This window comes from Lissotriton helveticus, chromosome 1_1 (assembly GCF_964261635.1).
Source record: "Lissotriton helveticus chromosome 1_1, aLisHel1.1, whole genome shotgun sequence".
Classification (NCBI taxonomy): Eukaryota; Metazoa; Chordata; class Amphibia; order Caudata; family Salamandridae; genus Lissotriton; species Lissotriton helveticus.
The window spans coordinates 190,428,820-190,453,027 of NC_136057.1; the positions used below are offsets into that span (position 1 = coordinate 190,428,820).

At 41.2% G+C, this 24,208-nt stretch overlaps 1 protein-coding gene across 2 annotated transcripts in view; it reads left to right on the forward strand.

Moving 5' to 3' along the window:
* The window catches only part of LOC144784038 (uncharacterized), a 193,517-nt gene that overhangs the window by 140,269 nt on the left and 29,040 nt on the right, over window positions 1–24,208 (forward strand). For both annotated transcript variants that reach the window (XM_078662828.1, XM_078662855.1), the window contains one exon: window positions 8,604–8,676. The gene's annotated coding sequence lies outside the window, so the exon portion shown is untranslated. The remainder of the gene's footprint in view (window positions 1–8,603; window positions 8,677–24,208) is intronic.

Below are 24,208 nucleotides of genomic sequence, written 5' to 3' on the forward strand. Positions count from 1 at the left end.
GATTTGTGGCTTAGTCCCCAGCGCCAGGAAGCCGCTTGGCCACAGTGCGCTTTATTAAATATTTTTTTCATTAATTTTTTCATTCATTAACGCAGAGCTTCAAAAATTGGGCTATATTTTTTACAAAGCACTCTGCCTCCAAAAACTGTAGTGCAAGGAATGCTGGACGGCATTGTCGCAAACCCAAGATTTTTAGTATGGGTAATACCCATTATTTTCTAGGTTCCTAAAATTTACAAAATAAAACCACGTGCATGCCATTGGCTATGTTAATGTTCTGTTATGAAATTTCTTATGTGCTGGTTTAAATAGTGTTAAAGTTGCAAGAATCTGCTGGCCCCACCTTGTGAACTGCCATGATTTTCACATGGTTTCTAGGCCTCTATGTTCCGGCAGTTCTTGTTTGTCCTCGTGTGTGCCCGCCAAGTGGTGGGAGGGTAGAGTATATTTGTTTATTAGATCCATTAAGTCCCTTAGTTTTCCACCTGCATTACAGTTCCCTAGCACTTTCATACCCCTTCTTTCACATAACCCAGACCAATATTTCTCATGCTGAAGTTGTAATATTGCCGACAGGAGGACGTCCTCCGCATACAGAACCCTCATGTGTATTCTCTGCACGACCTAGGCTCATATTCAGCAGGAGACCAGAATATTCAATGCCTGTTTGAGCATTCGGGCTAGTCAGTGTGGCTAATAGCATGGTACTGGCGATTATCAACCGCACGCCAGTCGCTGTTCCTTCCCACACCCCCTACCCCCTTCTTGACAATGTCTCCAGTAAGCTGCCCTTTCCAGTTGTGCTGCCAGGTAATAAAGCTACAGTTCGGGGCCACCAACCCACCTTCATCAGTGGGGAGCTGCAGTTTGGTTAAAGCCGGTCTACGACATCCCTTTCCTTATATGAGGTATATCAATTGCTTTTCATTTCCCGACAGATGGATTTTTGGAGCCAAATTGGGTGAGCTGCAAATTAATAAAAGAGACTGGGAAGGAAAACCATCTTCGACACTATGACCCTGCCCATGACTGATAGAGGTAGTGTTGGCTGGAAATTTGTCAAAGTCCGCAGGGACGTCAGTGCCAGTTGAAGAGGGCCCTGAAGTAGATCGGCCAAGTTGTGGTAAATACGAATGCCCAGGTAGCAAAATGTGCCTGATACCCAGCGCAGATCCTGCCCCATTTCTGGCAAAATAGAGCCCATTGTTGGAGCATGTATCGTGAATGCATTTGATTTATCCCAATTCATATGGATTCCAACATCTGGCTCAAATCATCCAAAGTGCTAATTGCGCCCTCCACATCTGAGCGTTCCCTCTGTGGTACACTTATAGATCATCCACATATGAGGAGATATAGATCGGGTGTTCATCAATCACTATTCCCTGATAATGATAGGCGGTGCAGAGCATTATTTCCCATGGTTTAACAGCCTTGGCAAATAACACCGGCGACAGCGGGTAACCCTGTTGGGTGCCAGTCTCTAGCCTCCAGGGTGCTGACACCCCGGTTCAGACCGGAGACATCAGGGCTGAATATAACAGTCGTGTCCAGGTGAGGATGCCATTCCCTAGTCCCATGCTGGCCAGTTCTGTGTAAAGACGTCCCAGCGCAGAGAGTCAAAAGCTTTAGTGTTGATTGCTAGTGCTTTAGGATAGTCCATTAATGGAGCATTTGGCGAATGTTAGGGATCATACTCCGTTTAGGTATAGAACCTGTAAGATGAGTGTGAATAAGATCACCAAGATGGGGGCCCAGTAACCAAAATAATACTAAGTATTTTAAAATCCACATTTAATATGGAGGGTGGTCTATAGGATTTTACCATATCACTCTACCCTTTTTGTGGATGGGAACAAACAAGTACTCTCCCATCATTGGTGGGAGTTCTTCCACTGTACTTCCACTGTACTTGCTGCATTATACAATGTAGTCAAGATTGGCAGAAGCGTGTCTACATAAGATGCATACAATTCTAGGGGCAAGCCATTTAAGCCTGGTACCTTGCCCAAGGTTTTAATCTCCCCTCACTTTCTGGATAGTGACATCACCTCCTAGGGATGCAGACACTGCCAATGGCATTTGCTTCATACTTGCTGACAGAACATAATCCTGCCTGGGCTAGATGGGGACCACATCAGAGCACCAATAGATGTCAGAATAATAGACAGCAAAGACTGTATTAATTTCGGCCTACCTGTAAACCTGGTCACCCTCCCCTTTTGAACATCTGCAGTGTTTGGAAACCTTGACTATCAGGATTGGCCAGCCCCACTAGTAATTTGCTGGTTTAGCACAATCTGTGTGTGTTTCAATAATGTATGCTCGATAATCGTAATCCTGGAGTCGCTCCACTAGTTTGAGGAGGTTTCCCTTTCTACTCTCTGTCATGAGGTCCCTGTTCACCCTCTGTCGGTAGTTCCAGTTTCATTAAGAGGTACTCCTAGTGGTTGATCCCAGGATGAAGCTGGGCCCAGGTCCCTACTACTGCTCAGATACTATGACCGTGTACCACTAGTTTGAATGACTCCCACTCCACTAGTAGGGAGGAAGTCGTACTTATATTCTCCATGAAGTAATTACTGGTCGTGTTTCCTAGGGTAGATCTGAAGACTGTATAATACAACATCGAAGTATTGAGCTTCCGTGTCGGAATGCAGAGTCTGGACAGCGTCCAGTCCAGAATCGGTAATAACAGCTTTTATTTGAGTATTATTTTCGCCAGGTATTTGACGTTTCTAATTCTCACATGTACGCTAGCCGAGCATAAGAAAGTATGTAAGTGAACTAATGGCTTGTACATACCTGAGTAATACGAATAGAAGCCGCCCTCCAGAGTTAACTTTCTCCTGGTATTGACAAATCATCAATCGTTAATCCAATATCAAAACGCTTGGGCAGATTTATGTAGCAGGGATGTGCACAGGGGATGTGCGCTATCTAAAGTTACATCAGCCACACATTTAAAATCTCCTACAAGTAACACAGGGTAACGATGTATTCCGGTGAGGAGAGGCGTCTGGGATGATAGGAATGAACGTTTGGTCCACATTGGGGCATACATTTTCACAAAGGCTGTATATTTTCCATTCAATTTGCCTGCTAATATCACAGTGACGTTTTTGACCTATGATCACTATCTGCAAGAGAGACGGGGTCCCAGGAAGAATCCAAACAAGCACCCTCCGCCCCTAGCAAATGGTGAGTATGAGGTGATTTTTTTCACCCTGCGTCACTTCTGCAACGCTATACCCTCGTCTTTTGTTAAGTGAAAAACTGTTTTATTTCTATGATCTGCAGCCATATGCCCCCTGATCACTTTGCCACTAGATCCATGCTAGCCTGGCTGATGAGGGGTGTTACTCCGAAACTGGTTCAGGGATGATTGTTTCCAGTTCAGGGAAGACCTGGCTTGGCAGATGAGGCACAGGGTCAAGACAGATTTGCATATAGCTGGGCCTGAACTGAGGTGGCGAAGTGAGCTAAAGAAAAATGATGGATTTGATCCAGTGCCCCTATAGAAAATATGTCATAGCAACGCTACCCAACTTTACCCAACTCCACAATACTCACCATTAATCAGAAAACACTCACAAGGCCCATAAACTAACGGGACATATTTTTGGGCAACTGAATCATGTGACCTAATTAATAAACCTATTCACAAAATATATATACACATTTATATACAACTGCAGTATAACATGTTTACCATGATTTTTGTGAAGCTCATCATTTAATTAAGTCACTTAGGCAAATGGATCTGCTAATGGTAACAAGACCATGAATAAACAAGATCAGCTTGTCTTTTCAAAATCTTATTTATTAATTATTTATTCAAAGAAAGTGCATTTTATTAGATTCTCTTTATTTGCATCAGCTTTATTTGAGGATTAGCAAATTAGACTGTCAAATTCAAGCAAAATCAATTAGCATGATTAAAGAAGAATAAACAATTTTCATCACCTAAGCCCTATTTTTCCTGTCTAAAACTCACTTCACCTAATGAAATAAAAGAAAAGTCATTTAACCCTATTATCCTTATGTGCTCCAAAGAGTCCGTCAGCACGTCACGCCTAACAGGATTCGGAAAGCGAGAAACGCCCTCCCTCCAAGGGGGACAGTTTTTATACCTTTTTCCCTAACTAATCTCACTATAATGTATTCTTTCTTTCCTGCCATCCAAAGTTCTCATTGGTTGACAGACGTCAACCCACATGGTGTCATCATCTTTTCGAAGCCTGGTTCAGACTTTCTCTTAGAGTCTATTGTCTCTTATTCACAAGTCACGCAGCTTCCTCCAAAATGAAGCATTTGTAAATGACAGTCTGTGACTTCCTTAGCTTGGCTATCTCTGTCGGTTTCCGTCCTTGGTTTAGTCCTTCCAAGAGCACGTATAAAACAATTTTGAATAGAACTTGCATTTTTTAAACGTGATAAAACTTTCCACGCAGGGCTCTTGCTCTTTTCTGGACAGGACTCGACAACACCATCTTTAAAACGCTAGGCCTCAGGCCTCTTTCTTGATGACTATTATTCAAACAAACACAAAAGAATAATTAATGAAAGAATTAAAATTCGTTCTGTTACCCACCCACCTTTGCTAATTATTAACCCATTAATAAATGTTACCTAGCCAAAGCATTTTAGCAACAAACAGGATTGTGCCACACAAATACGAAAAGACAAAACATAAGCACACACAAATAAGCACATGCCATTAATAAAAACAGCCGCATTTAATATTGACAAAGGCAATAGACAAAATTAGTTTATTATTTTTCACGTACATGCATTTGCAACATAGAGCACATATATGAACACATGTATTAGTCCCTTATGTCATGTTTTGCAATTTAATCTAGGTTGATTAGTAATATTCACTCCATGCCTATTAATACAATTACTTTTATTATGGAAGTTTAACTTTGCGAGTCAAAATAAATATATTTTCTGAAACTCGCTCCATCAGATTCAACCCAGATCTGTGACTGGGGTGAGTGTTCGGTAGTTTCAGCGCTCCCTTCATCATCTCCTTGTGTGCGACAGGCCTTTGTAGCTTCCGCTTCGGGGATCCAGCCCATCCTGGGTGTGGAGGCATGACATCTCTGCTCAGAGTGGGCCTTGTTTCTGGAACCTGTGAGCGGAGGCCCTCTGCCCAGGGGTCCAGAAAAGTTTGAGGTTTGCAAGCGATTCTGGGTAACAGAACCTGGTGAGAGCCACACAAATAACCCCATCCTCGATTCACCTGGGTGTTTAGTTTCCAAACATTTACAGGTTTGCTAGGTTTTCCTAGGTGCCGACTGAGCTAGGGCCCAAAATCCACAGCTAGACACATTGCAAAAAAAAGGTTTCGTTTTATGTGGAAACTGTGATGTGTACACTTTGTGGCTTGGGCCATTCCTTGTCGGTGAAACTAGGCCTACGCACACAAGGGAGGTACCATTTTTATCAGGAGACTTGGGGGAATGCTATATAAATGGAGGTTTGGGACTCCCCACAGATTCCAGAACTTTCCATCGCAGAAATGTGAAAGGTGTTTTTATGACAATGTTTCAGGTTTGCAAGGGATTCTGGGTAATAGAACCTGGTGAGAGCCACGCAAGTCACCCCATCCTGAATTCCCCTGGTTGTTAAATTTCTAAAAATGTACAGGTTTGCTAGGTTTCTCTAGGTGCCGGCTGAGCTAGGGCCCACAATCGACAGCTAGGCACATTGCATAAAAATGGTCTGTTTTCAGGTAAAAGATGTGATTTGTCCACATTTCATTTTGGGTCATTTCCTGTCGCAGGTACTTGGCCTACCCACACAAGTGAGGTACCATTTGTATTGTGAGACGTAGGGGAACACAGAATAAAAAAACAAGTGTTAATATCAATTGACTTTCTATGCATTTGAACCTTTGAAATGTAAGACAGTGTGTAAAAGAGACATCATTTTGAAAGATGCCCTCTAATTCACATGCTAGTATGGGTACCCACAAATTCAGAGATGTGCAAATAACCACTGCTTCTAAACTCCATATGTTCTTTCTATTTCAGATTTACATAGGTTTCCTTGGTACCTATTTTTCACTCTTTATATTTTACCAAATGAATTGCTGTATAACCGATACGGAATGGAAAACCATTGCAAGGTGCAGCTTAGTTATTGGTTCTGAGTACCTCAGGTTCTTGGTGAACCTAAAAATCCTATACCCACAACCAGAAGAGTGCAATGGATGTAACGGTATATTGCTTTAAAAAATCTGCAGTACTTAGAAGAAGTTACATGTGGAAACGCACAAATGGCTGTTTTTTTTCAACTCAAGTTCAATAATATTTTATTTGAACTGTTACTTTCAGTAGGAAAACCTCGAAGGATCTAGACAAATGACAACTTGCTGAATTCAAAAAATGTCTACTTTACAGAAATGTATAGCTTTCTGAAATCCATTACTGGTTTCACACCCACTTTTTTCCCATTATTCCCCCCAAAACCCAAATGTTGCTGTATTTTTGCAAATTTCTTAATCCCCTCTTGGGGAATCCACAAACCATGGGTACCTTTACAATACCTAGGATGTTGGAAGAAAAGGACGCAAATTGGGCATGGACGCCTTACGTGGAGAAAACTTTATGGGGGCTTAAGCGCAACTACGCTAAATGGACAAAAAAGGCTTAGCACAGGGGCGGAAAAGGCCTAGTAGCAAAGGAGTTAATCCTTCCATGCATGCAGCACATCCTCTTCTCTGATAATTCACAATCAAAGAACATAGCAGGCATGTGGAATTCCTATAGCCCGACCCCCAGGATATATTGTTTGGGGCCCCGGGCAACAAAGTTTCATGTGTATTTTGTCCTTGGGACAAGAATGCCCGACCCTCTACATCACAAACCCTTTGGATGCCAGTTTGCAGTACCATATTAATGACCAGGGAAGGGCATTGCCTGCAGTTAAGTAATATTCATGTCCATGTGTTAATCCTGTTCAAACTTGTATTTATGGTTCATTAACGCAAAGCCTTTATTATTAGTGTGAGCAAATGTTGTAAGCTCAGACTGCACTACTGACAGTGGTTCCAGTATAAAATGTGTGCACACGTTTTCAATGTTTAGCAATATGAGGCTATGTATAATGCTCTCAGAATGCTCGCTGATTAGATGCAAATATTTGCAGAAGCTTGAAAGCAAGATTGATGATTCTTTGCATTCAAGATAAAATGTTCTCCAAAAAATGCTAGAAACAATTAGTTGAACTACTGTAAAATGTTAGGTAAAATTTTTTTGCAGCATCATTTAGTAAAATGTGTTGATGTATGCTAGTATTTCCCAAAAATATTCATAATAGAAAATCAGTGTAACCAGTTTTAATAAGATTGAGAAACATAAAAATAAACAAGCATTGGTAAAGCCAGTAGGTCTCAAATTGTTGGTCAACCTTTTGGTTTTGTCAACGCATGACTTATATTGGCATGCTTTTTGTAAAACCTAATTGGTGTGGGTAATGCATGGCCCTCAACATTACATTAGCAGAAGCAAACATTGTTTCGGTCTCAAAAAGCACATATTGCCACAGTAGTTCATGTCACTGAACAAAACAACTGACTGAGTGTCGATATGCTCCTTGTGAAAGAACAGAATGCTGTTACTCACAGTGAAGCTAGCCGATAGAGAGAGAGAGAGAGAGAGAGAGAGAGAGAGACAGAATTGTAATAAACACAAAAGGTCATGTTAATGCCAGACCTAATTAGTGGCCCAATTATTCAATAAAGTCTCAAAAGTGCAGCCCTGTCCTTCCACTAAGTGCAGATATACGGCTTTCGTGAATTCACAAGGCTTTACAGAAGTAGGCCAAGAAATAGTACTCCTTTCAAGCATTTGTGAACTGCATTTCATCATGAGCAAATATGCAGGTGTAGATTCGCTAATGCGAAAATCTGAGTGTTTGCAAGTTTGCTTTCCCTCCAACCACTTTTTTCCCAATCCTGGAAGAAGTTTTATATCTGCCATTGTCGGGAGTATATTTCCAACCTTTCTCTGTATGGGAAAAGATTAGAGAAGAGTTGGTGAAAACCCTTAAAACATGCAAGTTAGTAGACTCAAAAAGGGCATTCCAACCCTGGAATTGTTGCTTACTATTACTTCAGCCCCAGCAAGTAGATCTGCCAAAACGTGGCAACATAAGGGAATTGCTAGTATTGAAACTCTACTCTGGAATGAGCTCTGACCTAATCAGAGAGGCTATTTCCGAGCTCTTATATAATGAGATTGCTGCCATATTTTGTCATTGCATTACAAACGGGACAAGTGGCTATTGTTACAGGACAATTAGATTTATAAACCAACCTGCCCCATGGACAAGTAGATACATTATTAAATTCCACACCCCTGACATAGGCTTTTCTTTTTTCAGTTTCTATGGGTTCTAAATTGTTTTTTTTCTTTCAGTGTGTTACAAAAAAAATTCAAAAATGTTTGACTTTTTTAATCTCTGTAAACATTAATGAGGCTGGTGTTCATCTAAAGGATGTTTTGTTTATTTCATTCTCTTGTTTGTCCCCTTTACCATTTCTAATATCCATTTACCTTCTCCTAACTCTCTTTTTGAATTTGTTCTTTCAGGACCGTTTCATTGTTTTGCTCACCTGTCTCATTGCCCATCGATCTCTTTGCAACAGTCACGTGCAGAATGGAGGTATGTTTGCATCTCATTTATATTTAATTGCAGAAGGCAAAAGGTTAATGGTTGGCATTTAACACCCCATTCTGTTAGTCTATTCTTCAGACAAACAGTAAAGATTGGCTGAAATGGGCGCTCAGTGTGTGTTATTGTAAGTTTGCTTCATATTACCCAGTTCTTGATCTCAAAATACTGCTGGGCTGTAAATGAATTATTCCAGTCTGATCTTGGCTTGCACCAGCTCCACCTGGTCATAGAAGAGAAGCTGCTAAGAAATTAACACACATGCTGTTAGTTACAGGCTCTTCAGTCACAATGCAGTAACAAACCTTTATCCTGCTGCCCCACCTATCTCTTGTTGACTCTAAGCTTGCCTTTACCTGATAGGGAGCTGAACTGCTTTTTTTGGTAGGTTTGTGCTATTCAAATGCCACATGCATAGCACCTTTTAAAGAAAGAACACTTTGGTGGCAGCAAACAGTGTTGCTGTATGAAGCAGTTGAGATAGTAAGGAACCTTGGTGGCCTGCAGCAAGCTTTGGATCATTTGCCGTTGCGTTTGACTCTGTGAATTCATTTTATTTAACATTGTTGAGCTGTGCCTTTGCAATTTTTTTGAGTATTTAAAAAGCATTGCTAAGCATGTGGGCCTTTGTTTATTCAAAAACTGTGTAGGGACTGTGTTCTTTCCTGACGTGTGAGAGTCGCAGAAGGCACTTTATCTTTGTGTTATGTGCAGGGTGCACTGTTCTGGTTCACGTTCCATCTTGTGGAAAGAATGAGCATACCTCAGTATGTTTCCATTAAATGTAGCCACAGTGGTTTGTACAGGTGATATTGCAAAGCGTTAGAAGGAGAAGAGTCCTATGAAAGTCATGGGAATTACGTGTTTGGGAAATCTTGTTCACAGGCTTGGGCTGGAAAGGAAATGTTGACAACATGACTATTCAGGTGAGGTGCAGGTGAATAATTGTAAGAACCGGTCCTACCTTGATGGTTGAAAGCGTGGAGGGCAGCCATGGTGTAGGAGATATGGACAGAGCCATTTGATCTAAGAGACGTTTTTAAGAGAGTGTTTCAGATGCTAACAGGCTTGGCTTTGGGTACCGTCAGTGCACTCGCTACACAGATGCACCACAGCTTTCAACTAGTAGGCCATGAGGCTAGTGTGCTATCTCAACAAGCACTAAAGTTAGAGGTGTGACAAGAAACAACAGACTGTAGCCCAACTCAGGGCCCGATTCACAGAACTAACTTAAGACAAAATCCTAAACTTACTACTTTTGGTATTCACAGAAGGTAGGATTTTGTCTTAAGTTTGTCTTAAGACAGACTTAGACAGACTTAAGACAAAATCCTAACTTAAGTCTGTCTTAAGTCTGTCTGAAGACAAACCTAAGACAAAATCCTAACTTCTGTGAATACCAAAAGTAGTAAGTTTAGGATTTTGTCTTAAGTTAGTTCTGTGAATCGGGCCCTCAGACTCTTGGTCCAGCCGGGGAGTGCCTACCCTGGTGGAAAATACTGTCAAACTAAAAATATCTAATAAATATTTGAGAAAAGTAAAACCTCATAGTAAATATAATCAATAAACCTCTGCTCTACAGATTATAGTGGGAGTAGTGAATGAAGCCAGGTACCTCAGTGAGCAATGATATTTGATGTATGGCGCTAATGTGCACCTTGTTGTCTTGAGTCATCATGATTCATCTCTTTCTCCAAGAGCAAATCTTGTTTTAACAAAATCTTGACCATATGCATCCACCTAAACCTGTAACTAGTATATAAGTGGTATGTGCCTACCCAGTTTTTACTAAATTGCTCTATGAACACCCGTACATTTTCCACCTTTTGCTGAAATAAATAGGCTATGACATGTTCAACAGAACCTTTATTTAAAAATATGTGTATGGATGTATGAACAAGAAATTGATTTCTCCGGACCCACCTATTACAAGAGAAAAACATAATAAACCTCATAATCTCTACGCTGTACAACTGACCTTGATTGTTGTTTCTAGTCTCTACTTCGCATTTTAGAAAGGAGCTGAAAACCTGGCTCTTCTCAGTATGATCTCTCCTGCCGGCCTTCGCGAGCAGTTGTGTTGTGTTCTCCGCTGCAGATTCTCTTTGCCAAAGCGCTGGGACACCCTTCTGGGTAGCCGTGCATTATAGAAGAGACCTAAACATAACATAACATAAGTGTACCTTACATTTGTTGTTTATATCCTGATTGAGACCCTCCATGCATAGAAGCTTTTCAGTTCAAGCTAGTAACCAACACCCCGTTAAGTATGATACTAATGTCCATGTACATGGTTTACTCATTACTTTACTACCACTGTACTCACTGCTCTGTTATCACTGTAACAATATCATTGAGACACCTTGACTTACTTTCTTTTACTATTATGAATCAAAATGCGAGAACCTTTACCTTCACAAAACTGACTTCAATTGGCACCTGCTGAAGTATAACTTGAAAGGACACATTAATAAAGCGCCTCATTCAAGCTGTAATTCGATCCTCTAAGACACTCAGTCAGTAAAACAAGTACTTTCTAATGTACTGGGAAACACAGTTATCCACGCTCAATCTCACATCCTGTTCAATCTGGCTAGAGGGCGGCACTTAATAATGTCTTTAGATATATGAATACTATTATGATGCCACCCATCTAACTACATCTCTAGTTAAAACTTTAGATATATAAATATGTCTGTAGCTAGCCTTATTTCACAGTTAGCCATATTATTCTATCCGCAAACGGTTTTATCAAGCAAATCAAAGGTTTTTCATATTATCTTTATAATGAATTTAACGTTGATAAAGTTGCTATCTATGTTATATTATTTGCACTGCACTGGAGGATGAGCTCTCTACTTCGTCACCTCCTCTGCATTCGATGGTTATGGGGAGGAGGAAGGGACAGCTGATTGGGGAGGGGGGGCTTTTGATTATTAATTTTCTTTATATTGCTTTCATCAACATGTTTTTCCTTTTAATTTCGCATTTTATTCTTTCACAACACATCATGTACACAACATCAGTAAATAACTCCATTTACGCGTTCACACTCACATGGGTGTACCATAGCCCTTTAGCTTGTCTCCTACCCTTAGATATTGTACATCGCAGACACTACCTCTTCCAGGAATACTACAAACTGCTATTTCAACAACAAGGTTAAGGAATCTCTCTTCTCATTTTATATTACGACTTATTGATACACCTAGGGAGTCAGAACTAAATGATACTGTTAAAAGATGAACAATAATGAACTATCAGTATAAAACCAAAGGAGATATTATTCTCCTTCAGGAGACGAAAATCACTGACAAACAAGCCATCACTCTTAAAAATATTTGGATTTCTGAAGTCTATTGTTCCCCTGCAATACAAAAGAAAACCAGAGTAATTGCTACAGATGATCCCGAACAATGATGATACCTCACTCTGGAACAAAATATCAGACAAGATTAGTCATATACCCTCCAATGAACTCCTCATTGTAGGTGGCAACTTCAATCTCCCACTAGACACTACCGTTATCCGCCAATCTACCTATAATTACCATCCATCTAAATGCCACATAATCCTCTAAATATAATCCTAAAGACACCTCGCGGTTACAACAGCCTGACCCCATAGATGACACTTTCTTTTCTGCTCCGCACAACTCTTACACTAGAATTGAATACATCCTCATTTATGGGTTGCTCACACATCAAAAAGACCAAACAAATATATCGCCAAGACTAATCTCTGACAATTCATGCATTAATACAATTTTACCTGGAACAAACCCTAAAATCCCAACTAGGATTGGTGTTTCACTAACGATATTATAGCAAATACACACAACATTAGGAACATTGAAGAAACTGTATCAAATTTCAGTGTTGATAACACCTCAACATAAATAAACATAACACTCTATGGAATGCTCTCAAAGGTATACAAAGAGGAACCCTCATCTATTAAATTAACACACATTAAACATCTAAAACTGCTCTCTCCCAAGTCACACAGAAAAAATACAATTCCAACAAAATTCTTAGTGAAAACGCTGGAGTATGGATTAATACATTAATTGTCCTCAAACTTTACGAAGTCAATAAAGCAAGCAAGTTATTTTCTGAAGAACAAGTGACTCCACCGGAGCAATGTAGGAACTACCTAAACAATCAGCATTATACCTTGTGTATCAGAAGAACATAAAATTTCCCTATCCAGACCAATCTCTCTGACTGAGATCGCTGAAGTAATTGGTACACTCAAAGAAAATAAGGCTCCTGGCCTGGACGGCTTTACAGCCAAATATTGCAAAACATTGACCCAGTCACTTCAAACAACTATAATAAATCTATTTAACCACTTTACAACATCTGGAACTTTCACAGGTACCAATGCGGAAGCCAACGTAGTAGTGATGCCCAAAGAAGGGAAGGACCTTACATTCCTAATACATTACAGACCCCTTTCCCTGATAAACCTAGATTGCAAAATATATTCACAAATAGTAGCCAAGCACCTAAACCTTTATCTACTGCAATTAATAAGTAACACCCAAGTCCAACGATAACACCCGCGTCCTATGCAAAGTTCTAGAAAAGGCAAAATCATACACATCGCCCTCTATAGCGATCGCACTTCAAGCTGAAAAAGCATTTGCTGGAGTATCATGGACCTTTCTCGAACAACCCTTAAACCTTCAACTTAGGAGAGGAATTTATAACAATGATTATGGCTTCATATAGCAACTAACATGCCCGTACCTGCACTAACAGTTCCCTGTCACAGCTACTTAAATTAGAATATGTACCAGACAAGGCTTCCCGCTTTCCCCTTCTCTCTTTCTGTTGGTGCCTGAGCAACTCCTTCAAAACATACAATGCAACCCCAATATAATTGGAAAGTTGTGAAACTGGCTGCTTATGCAGACAGCATATTAATAGTCACGGACAACCCAAGCTTTTCTACCCAAGCTCTCATGGAAACCATTGAACATTACTCCAAAGTCTTTGGATATAAATTAAATAGAGACAAATCAGAAGTTAAATCCCTCATCCCTTATGGCACAAAGGAACTATTAGGAGATTCAGGATTGACCTGGCACCCCAACTACATCAGATACTTAGGTATTGAATTAGGCTCTAACTTGATAGACACCATAAAACATAATGAAATAAAAAAAGAACCAAGCAAGACGTGGCACAGGTAAGTAAAATATACTCTCAAATGCAAGACTTTATAAGGAAATGCAGTTGTGGTTGAATATGCAATCGCTACAGGTTGGTATTGGTTCAAAAAGCTGTTTAAATTACAGAGTAATTACTTTTGGATTACTTTTAGATTACATCGGCTACTCAGGGTGGTATGCCTAGATACCTCGCCGGGATCTCACAATACAGGGCAATTAAGACTTTTCAAGGTTTGCAGTTTAGTTACTTTTCTTTTCTTACAAAGTTCTGCTGGACATAGCATCTAAATCAACAATATTCTCAGATGCTTTGAAAAAGCAATTTTACATGCTTAACAGCATATAACCAATTCACAAAAATGAACTTTTACAATGAAAACATTAGGCAATGAGAGAACTGATGATTTTGCCCCCCCCCCCCCCCCTAACCTAGGGGGATCACCAAGCAGATGCCTTGAACACAAAGAGCATAAACAAAAAGCACATTTTGGTGAACTTCAGTGGTGGTCCCATCATTTTAGGACCACCCCAAGTACAGTTATTGGCAAAAAAACAATCCCAACCAAAGGCCCTGCAAAGCATTATGGGACGAGATTAGCAGTGGGCAGTGAATATTATAGTATCCAATATCAAAATAATTCTACAAAGAGCTGCAGTTCACCTATTTGTTACTAGATGTCCCTCACAAGTCAAATGCAAAGCATTGAAATTATTCTTACATCAAGCTGCAGTTCCACAAGTCGTTACTAGATGTCCCTCACGAGTCAAATGCAAAACCATTGAAACCCTTTCATCAAGCACTTGCATTTGACTCGTGAGGGACATCTAGTAACCACCAGTTGAACTGCAGCTCTTTGTAGAATTCTTTTGATATTGTATACTATATAATATGCACTGCCCACTGCTAATCTCATCCCATAATGCTTTGCAGGGCCTTTGGTTGGGAATGTTTTTTTGCCAATAACTGGGTTTGGGTTTGTCCTAAGAGGATGGGACCACAACTAAATCGTTCAATAAGATGTGCTTTTTTATTTTCAAGGCATCAGTTTGGCACTCTTCTTAGGTTAGGGAGGATCCCAAAATCATCACATCTCCCACTGCTTGCTAATTTTTCAGTTTCACCATTGTGAAAGTACTATATGCACTTTGGCATATAAAGATAGAAATACTTATTTTATCATTTCTGGTCATGTACAGGAAGCTTTTTGCAATTATTTTGCAAATTTTGCACAGTACAGACAAGTACACAGTGTCATCAGCGTATACTATGGGAAGCCGCGCCAACTACGCCCAGGCACTGCCTGCGGCACTGGGGTGCAGAGTGCATGAGACCAATGTTAGACAATTGGGCTAAGGGGGCCTTCGTTCAGGGGCTGCTTACAAGAAGGCCACTCAGGTGTTGGAGCAAAGCTCTTTCGGTTAATATCAGCACTGTAGGGGTCAACAAAAGCTGCACCACCAGCGACACAGTGGCCGCCGGGTGCAGAGTGCGAAGGTGACGTCGGGGGCCCAGTGGCATTCCGGGAACTGAAACCAGCCTTGGCAAACTGCTCGGCCAGCCCCGGGGAGAGGGAAGTGGGGGTGCAGCCGAGCTGTTTTCTAGGGCCGGTTTTGACAATTTTGTTACCGGGGGCCTAAAGTGCTGGCCCCGGTAACAAAAACGGCCACCAGGGGCCCAAAACTGACCCTCACCCTAGCAGCCCACCGTTGAAACGCCCGGTGCCCGCCACGGTCAGTCTGACCCTGTTGTGTGCTGATTTAGATGCTATATATAGGTTTCCCCGATGTATGCCCTTATATAGGTACATTTTACATTGCCCTTATTTAGGCATAGAAATCCAGCCCTTATTTAGGCATCGTCAGTACAAACCAAATACAGGCATGGTCACCTACATCCGTCCATCCACGTCAAAACAAATTCTTGGAAAACCAGACCCTTAACCCCTTGGCTGCGGCGGTAATTCTGCTGCGGCACAAGGGGGTGTGGGGGACGCGTGGCGCCACCATGCTCGTGACGGAACCACTCCGTCACGAGCCTCGGGCGCGCTGTGCTTGTGGCGGAGTGGTACTGTCATGACCCCGCCCGCTCAGTAGAGCGCGCCGCGCAGGCACGAAATCCGCACCACGCAGGCGCGGCAGTGGGGCCGTGACGGAACCACTCCGTCACCAGCACAGCGCGTCTGTGGCTGGTTCCGTCACAAGCATCGATGAGGTTAAGCCTTTAGGAATTTCTCTCAGCTTAAATATTGATTTCTCCAAGAACTCATTTAGTATGCATGAACATCTATTCCTTAGGGGTTCATTCATGACGTTCCTCTGCCCGACTTTTACGTCAATGCTGGCATTCCTAGACACCTTCAAGGTATAAATATACCTGCACTTGCCCTGGAAAATTGCAGTTCCCGGATGATTCGATCCTACCAGGCTACGCGGTTTGCCACGGCAAGTTCGGGAGGAGATCGAGTTCCAACCTGATGCACTGACCAGACGCTGTCATCCTCCTTGCAGAGAATCCAGCTCCAGTGCTCTCTGACTTCCCTTGCGGGGGTATTAGACTATCGAGTCCAGAAAAGAGATTCCAACCTCTCTCATTCTAAGGTATAGAGCTGATTAGAACTTAGAGAAACTTTTGGCAACTCTTGGCTAGCTAGCTATACTTTAGATAACGGCACATACTTCAGACCTCGTACTACACTTAGGTTATGTACACTGGAGTAGAACAATTTAGAAGCATCAGATGAGTATCACATTTTAGCTTGAGGTATTTATGTATGTATTTTGATTAAAATATGTCATAGCTATAAACCATGCTATTACAGTATTATTTTATCTATTTCTAACCTCGTACATGTTGTACTTCGCAGCCTGTCTTACAATTGAACAGTTCATATCTCTTGCATAAGAAAGAAGACTGTTCAATAAACCCTTTTATTAAAACTCCCGTCTCTATATTTCTGTGCAACTCTGTAGAAACTAAGCATGAACGATTGACTAAGTGAAACTGTTATCTATTGTTTCCACGATTCTGAGATTGTTCCGACTCTAAGGGAAACAAAGTTGTCATGTTTATGCAGTTGTCAGAGACTAATCCCTTCTTGTATATTCGAGAAGTTTCTAGTGACCTCTGAGTTAGCTGGCACACACAAGTAATTAAGTTTAATGTACTCGATAGAGGCATACTGACCTTAGTCCTATGTCAAATCTATAGTGTATGTTATTCCAATGCGCAGAGCCTATCAGGGATATAGGAACTACGCTACATGGCGCCCAACAGTTTGATAAGGCACTAATTTAACGCTAGATACTGAAGTAACTCAGTTATGCTTTTCTCAGAGACCCCTCTACTCATAAAACTCCATATGACGTCTGGAGTGAGTTGGGATAATATCCAAAAAATTTGTGTGCGCATGGAACATGCGGGTACATCCCAGGGAGGCACACCGGGGTGGTTCAAAGAAATGATTCCAATGTTTTAAACTTGATTATTTATTTTCATTGTGTTAAAGTTCTTTTCATGATATTGTCATCATATCAATAATGTTTCATGGCATGTGATCCATGGTGAATATATTCAACAAAAGCTCCGATGCATTTCGGGCGGGTTGCCCTTTGTCAAGGAGCACTGAAAGAAGAAGAAATAGGTCTAAGGAAAAGGAAAACGAGGAAACGTATGAAACGTACGTGCGGTGAGGTGGTAGTGTGGATTGCTCACTAAAGTGGTCGTGAACTGTATAGGGAGTGAGTGAAGGGTCGGGTGACATACTAGCTGGGATACGTGCACAAATTCAATGCCATCGGTGACTACAGGTGGGTGAGTAGGACCGTGCCGGGTTTGAGTTACCAAAGTGATTTACAAGCGAGAGTCAAAGAGTGAACATTAAACGGGCTGGTGATTTGTTATTCGAAGGTGCAGCAGTAGTCGCATGCTACGCGATAAAATGTTTCAGCGCCCAAAGGCGTGAGTTAAAGGATAAGGCATGCGGGGTTTTACATGGGCTAACGAAAAAGAAAGGTGTAGCGATAGGTACTTACTTCGTGATAGAGAACGTCAGTCGTCTCGGGTATGGTGCGCTCAGAGGTCATGTGGTTAGTGAGCTGACCCGATGATATTCAAATAAAGTGAGTGAAACTAATGGGAGGGTTTGTAAGAAAAATATGGCAGCCATCTTGAAGTGGTGAAATTCAAGGAAAGAGATAAGAAAGGTAAAAAATGTAGAACAATGCGAGATATCAACCAATACAGTACATAAACATTATACATCTATAGATAGCAGCTGTATTCAATACGATCATTTAGTCCGTGTGGCTTAAGGGTATGCAGACGATAGATCCATTCAAGTTCTCTTTTAAGGAGGAATTTACGATTGTCTATTCCTTCTTTTTTGGTGATGGTTTCTAACACGATGAACTGTAGTTGAGTGATGAGATGCGTTGAAGTGTACAGCTACATTCGATTTCTCATTTTTTGTGCGAATATTAGATTTATGTTCGTTCATGCGTATCTTCACTTTCCTCTCTGTCTTGCCAACGTATAGTTGGCCGCAGGGGCATTTGATGGCATAAATCAAATTCATAGAATCACAAGTGGCATTGACATTGAGTTTGATTGGGTAGCCTTTCATGGGGTGTCTTAAGGTGTTTCCTTTGATGACACAATTACAGTTACTACAGTTTTTGCACGGCAACGTTCCTTGGTAATCTGTGTGGATGAGGGGTTTCTTCGAGAGAATTTCCTTCATATTACTGCTGCGGGTGTAGGCGAACAGTGGTGGAGTTTGAAAGCAATCCCTGAAATCAGGTTCCATTTGCAGAACTGGCCAATGCTTGAGGATGATTCTCTTAAAGGTGGCGCTGGTAGTTGAGTATTTGGATACTAATACCATACGTTGATAAGTAGTTTTGTTTTTTTTAGAAAGGCTTTCTTGTCTGCTGATGGTTGCAACTCGGGTATGAGCTTCATTGAGGATAGATTGAGGGTAACCTCTATCAATGAATCGATCGTGCATTTCTTTGAGTCTAATGTCACATGTGTTTTTGTCGGAGACGATACGCTTTACGCGTAGCATTTGAGAGAATGGTAGATGCCTTTTGAGGGATCCTTGGTGGAAGCTCGTGTAGTGCAACGTATTGTTGCGGTCAGTGGCTTTACGATGTAGGTCTGTGATGATCCCTTTGTTGGTGATTTTGACGGTAACGTCCAGAAAGGATATTTCTGTATCGCTTATCTGCCAAGTCAGTTTGATGCGCTCATCATTGGTGTTTTATTCGCTTAGGGCGTTATTGAGGGAATCCTTAGTGTCTGTCCACATAAAGAAAAGGTCATCGATGTATCTGACATACATTTTAATTTTGTCATTGAAGTTTTGCATGTACATATTCGCGTACGTGGGAGCCGCGCAGTTTCCCATGGCCATTCCCGGTAGCTGAAGGTACCACTTATCATCTTGTTGAAAGTAGCTGTGGTATAAGGTGTATACCATGAGTTCCATTAGGAAAGTTTGCATGGGCATGTCAATGTTACTGTATAATAAGGCCTGTTCAATGGCCTCAATGCCCCCTTGGTGGGGTATGGAAGTGTACAAGGCACTAACGTCGGCTGTGAAAAGTATGATGGATTCATTGGTGTTCATATCCATTTGCGCCAGTTTCAGTAGAAATTCGGTTGTATCTTTAATGTAGCTTGTCATATTAGTGACCAAGGGCTGCAGGTATTTGTCAATAAATTTGCCAACGGGCTCATGTATGGATCCTTTGGTGGAGACTATTGGTCTAAATGGTGGGTCCAGTAGATTTTTATGAATCTTGGGCGACATGTGTATGACAGGGCTTTTAGGATGGTCACGGAGCAAGTAGTTCTTGGTGCGAACTTCTATTATGCCAGTTTCGTGTGCTTTAACTACCAAGTTCTGTAAAGTAGTTTGAAACTCCCGGGTAGGGTTGTGATCAAGTTGTATGTAGGTAACTTTTTCCTGCACATTCTACTACACTCGCTGTGCACCCTCCCCTCCTACTTGGGATAATATCCGCCATAGCTGAGTAGGACGATAGGTCCTATGCATTAGCTTTTTGGTTTGTTCAACGTTGAAGGATAAAGTGTTCCAAAATATTGTGCAACTTATCTTTGTTTCCTTGAAACAAGCTCTGCAATTCATTAAACAATGGACGAGCACGGTGTTCCTATCGTCAACAACGGTCAAGCAGTGGCTGACCTTACAGGTCTTGAGGAAGAGGAGGTGGGTGTTATACCCCTCCCAAAAAATGTAAGGAGAGCCAACACTCTAAAACTTTAAATCATAATCTAACACCTAGAGGTGGTAGAGCAGTTTTTATGATAGAGGCACATGAATATCACCAGACAGAGTTATTCTATTCCTGGGTTATATTCCCAGTAGTGAATCCAGTAACACAAATGTTCCACTTCTACAAAAAAGATGATCCACCAGAGGAATACATTCCTTTCGAGGATGTTGAAATTCCACTCACATACCAGGAGCGCCCTAAAACAAAATCATATTACTGGGCTTGGTCCACTACGTAGACCAGGAGCTACATGGCCGATTTTAGCTGGCTACACACTACATCCTGACATTATGCCAGATGCAGAATTACTTGCTCAACTCAAGGAGTTAATTAAAATTTACAGATAATTGGTTCTATATGTCATGCGGACTTTTACAGTGCAACCACCATTACTTATTCCACAACTTAATACACACGAGGGGAATACACAAAAAATCACTCCACAGACTTTACACTCCGTCATAAGTAAATTACTCGCAAAACGCAAACAAATTCCATTCTGGTTAGCTCAAAAAATTACTCAAATCGTAGTAGTATTTCCCAATACTACACCTTTTGAAAAACACAGAATTTTAACAATCTGTTTACCAATGGGGATCACACCACATCTGGAAGACTGCACCTCTTGGAGCACAGTCTTTGCTGCTATCTACACAAAAACACATGGTGTTCCGTCGATGGCGGTAATACCGGATGTCCTGAAACAGATACGGGGCTCTGAATTTAAGTTCGAAGTCATTTAAAAATTTCGACCAGGTCTCAGCAATAATATTATCTAATATTAAAGGAGAAGCCGCATCAGTGGCGATCTGCCAGAAACGAAGGGAATTTGATGTAGCAGAACAACCACAAGAATTAGCCAGAATAATTGAAAAATCCTCTGAAGAATTAGGAAAAGACAGTTTGGGAGGGAAACCAGTAAAACCACAACTGTCTGAAAGTCCTGATAAGGTATTTTCTAAAAATACTCCAACCACTTCTAAAAAGAAGTGGGAAAATAGCAAACAGCAGTCCAAAGAGAAGCGTTCTCATTCCCGAGGCAGGTCTCCAGAGGAGCCCTCTGAAAGGAGTTACAACCTCAGGAATAGGATAATTTGAAAAAACCTGATAGATATCAAGATAATGATACACGTTCCTCTCGTACCTTTCAGATATCGTCAAAGACATCCGAAAGAAGAGGACGGTCAGAAAACAAGGAAGAACGCGTGAAGTCCAAAGACGATCAACACGTTCATAAAAATAAAGCAAACCCTCAATTCTCCAAAAAGAAGGTAGCAAGTCTGAAGATCAGACATGCCGAGGATACTGAGAAAACAATTCAAGAACGGAGAATGGGTCCAGACCATGCTGGACAGTGCAGCAGAAGTTAAAATAGCTTGCCAGAACCTGAAGGGACTTCAGGAGACAGTAGACTTGAATGAGGACATGTAAGTTGAAACTGTAGACACCAGGGTTAGTTCTCCACATAGGTTATATAAAATAACACTCCAGATGGAGGGAGACATACCATGAAAAGTAAAGGCACTCTTTTAGGAGCAACTTTCAAAGGGTTATGATATACTTCTAGCAGAACAGGACTGGCCACCAGAATTTGTCAGGGAGTGCCCACATGGCGAGGACATCATTATGCCGGCCTTCTCCAACCATGTTCAAATAACTTAAAATATACATTAGCCAGGAAATGGGCAGTGGCCTAAGCCCCAGCACTGTATAAAAATCATATAGGATGGGATGAAGCCTCACCTCACCATAGAATCCAGTTAAAAAGTCAACCAACTGCACAAAGGCAGTACCCAGTTAAGCAAGAAGCAAAAAAACAGGTCAGGGAGATTTTAGATCAACTTGAATACCAAGGGGTGATTGAAACATGCACCTCTTCAATGAACAATCCTTTGTTTCCTGTCTCTAAACCAGACAATACATATCGTCTAGTCTTGGATTACAGACATCTAAATTCTTGTTGGAAAACATTTGCAGTGCAAAATGCACACAGTACAGCATTAATGAATAACATTGTGCGTAAAAATTATAAAACTGCATTAGACATTTCAAATGGTTTCTTTTCTCAAAATATTGCACCAGAAAGCAGATATTTGACTACTTTCTCAATAATGGGGAACAATCGCCAATTTTGTCGACTGCCCCAGGGGTTCAAAAACAGCCCGGTGTTATTCTCAGCAGGAGTTAAAGAGTTACTACAAACTTATGATGATGAGGCATTGTCATATGTCGATGATATCTACCTGACAGACGATGACCTGGATAAGGACTTGAACAGGGTGAGCACCATTATATTGGGCTTTGCCTCTGAGAGGTTACAAATTCAACTTTAAGAAGTCACGAATTGCCCACCTCAACATCCTTTTTCTAGGATATGAACTATCCAGTGAAGGCAGAAGCCTGGCAGCCAACTTTTTAGAAAAATGTGCGTTGCTCCAAACTCCAAAAACGCAAACATTTTTACAGTCGATTCTAGGTTTCCTGAATTTTGGAAGAACTTGCATCCTAAATTACACAGAAAGGGTTAAACCTCTCTACGAACTAATTAAACCTGATTTTAAAATCACAAATTGGACACAAAAACACACAGACATTTTGCGTTCACTTCAAACAGACATGTTAGCAACAAAACATTTGCAAACACGCGTAAACGTATGCAATCTAGTGATCCGAATAATTCCGGGTCAATGCGGATTCACCTACTTAACTTTTAACGAAGGTGAAAAGGTACCAATTGCATGCAAATCACACTTGTATACACAAGCAGAAATGAAATTCACTTCTACAGAGAAAAGTCTGACAGGAGTTTAAACCGCTGTAGCAAAAGAAAGAGCCCTAGCACAGGGGAAGCACATTATGGTCGTAACTCCTGTACCAGCCTTAGAGGCAGTGACCAAAGCGAGCATTCCAAATGCTAAAGCTTTACATCCGAGATAGATTCAATGAGTTAATTCTCTTGCTGCAACTGATGTTAAATATATTTTTGATCCATAATTGAAAACACAAGCAATCCTGCAATATGAACATGAATGTCCTCTGCCTACTGAAATTCTCCCTCTTGATCAGTGCGAATTTATAATTTATACTGACGGAGCTGCACAACCCACTACGGGGAGTATATTAGCTTACAGTTCAGCGTGTGCTATCTTTAAAGGTTGCATGCGAGATGGTAAATTCAGACCAATGGTCACAAAAGCACAATCTCTCGGAGATTGTACAGCTCAGCGAGCTGAACTGCAAGCATTCAAAATGGCACTTGAAAATACGGATCGCGAATTCCCCACACGCATAGTGAGCAATTGTTTTTATTGTGTTCAATCTTACTATGAATATTTACGGAACTGGCTTCAAAATGGTTTCAAAGATGCAAAAGGTGGCTCAATCAAGCACAAAATGCTTTGGGAACAAGTAGTTCAGTTGCGAAACGGACTGCAAAACATTCACGTGATACACACACTGAGTCATCAACGTGAGCGGCACCCTGATTTGGAGGGTAATGCTGTTTGTCCAGCACTCATGATAACAATTGCGTGCCCAGAGTAAATGTGCACTTTGTTTTAATGAAATCAAACCATTTGTTTTTAAAATTGTTTTTCTAATTTGCGCCGCAAACTCACCATTTTAAAATGTATCACCAATATTGAAGTACACTCTACTGCATTAGGATTGTGCCTTTCCCTTTTTGACTGCCTAAGATCCTGGTCCGTCACGGCTTGTGCCGTTTCAACAGAGGATCATCGCAGGCATAACCCACTTCCGGTGGGACACTCGGCAGAAATTGTAGCGCTCTAGCTTTCCGGCCCCCAACACCTACATAACTGGGAGGAAGGCGCGGACGCGCGCAGCGGCACCCTGATTTGGAGGGTAATGCTGTTTGTCCAGCACTCGTGATAACAATTGCGTGCCCAGAGTAAATGTGCACTTTGTTTTAATGAAATCAAACCATTTGTTTTTAAAATAGTTTTTCTAATTTGCGCCGCAAACTCACCATTTTAAAATGTATCACCAATATTGAAGTACACTCTCCTGCATTAGGATTGTGCC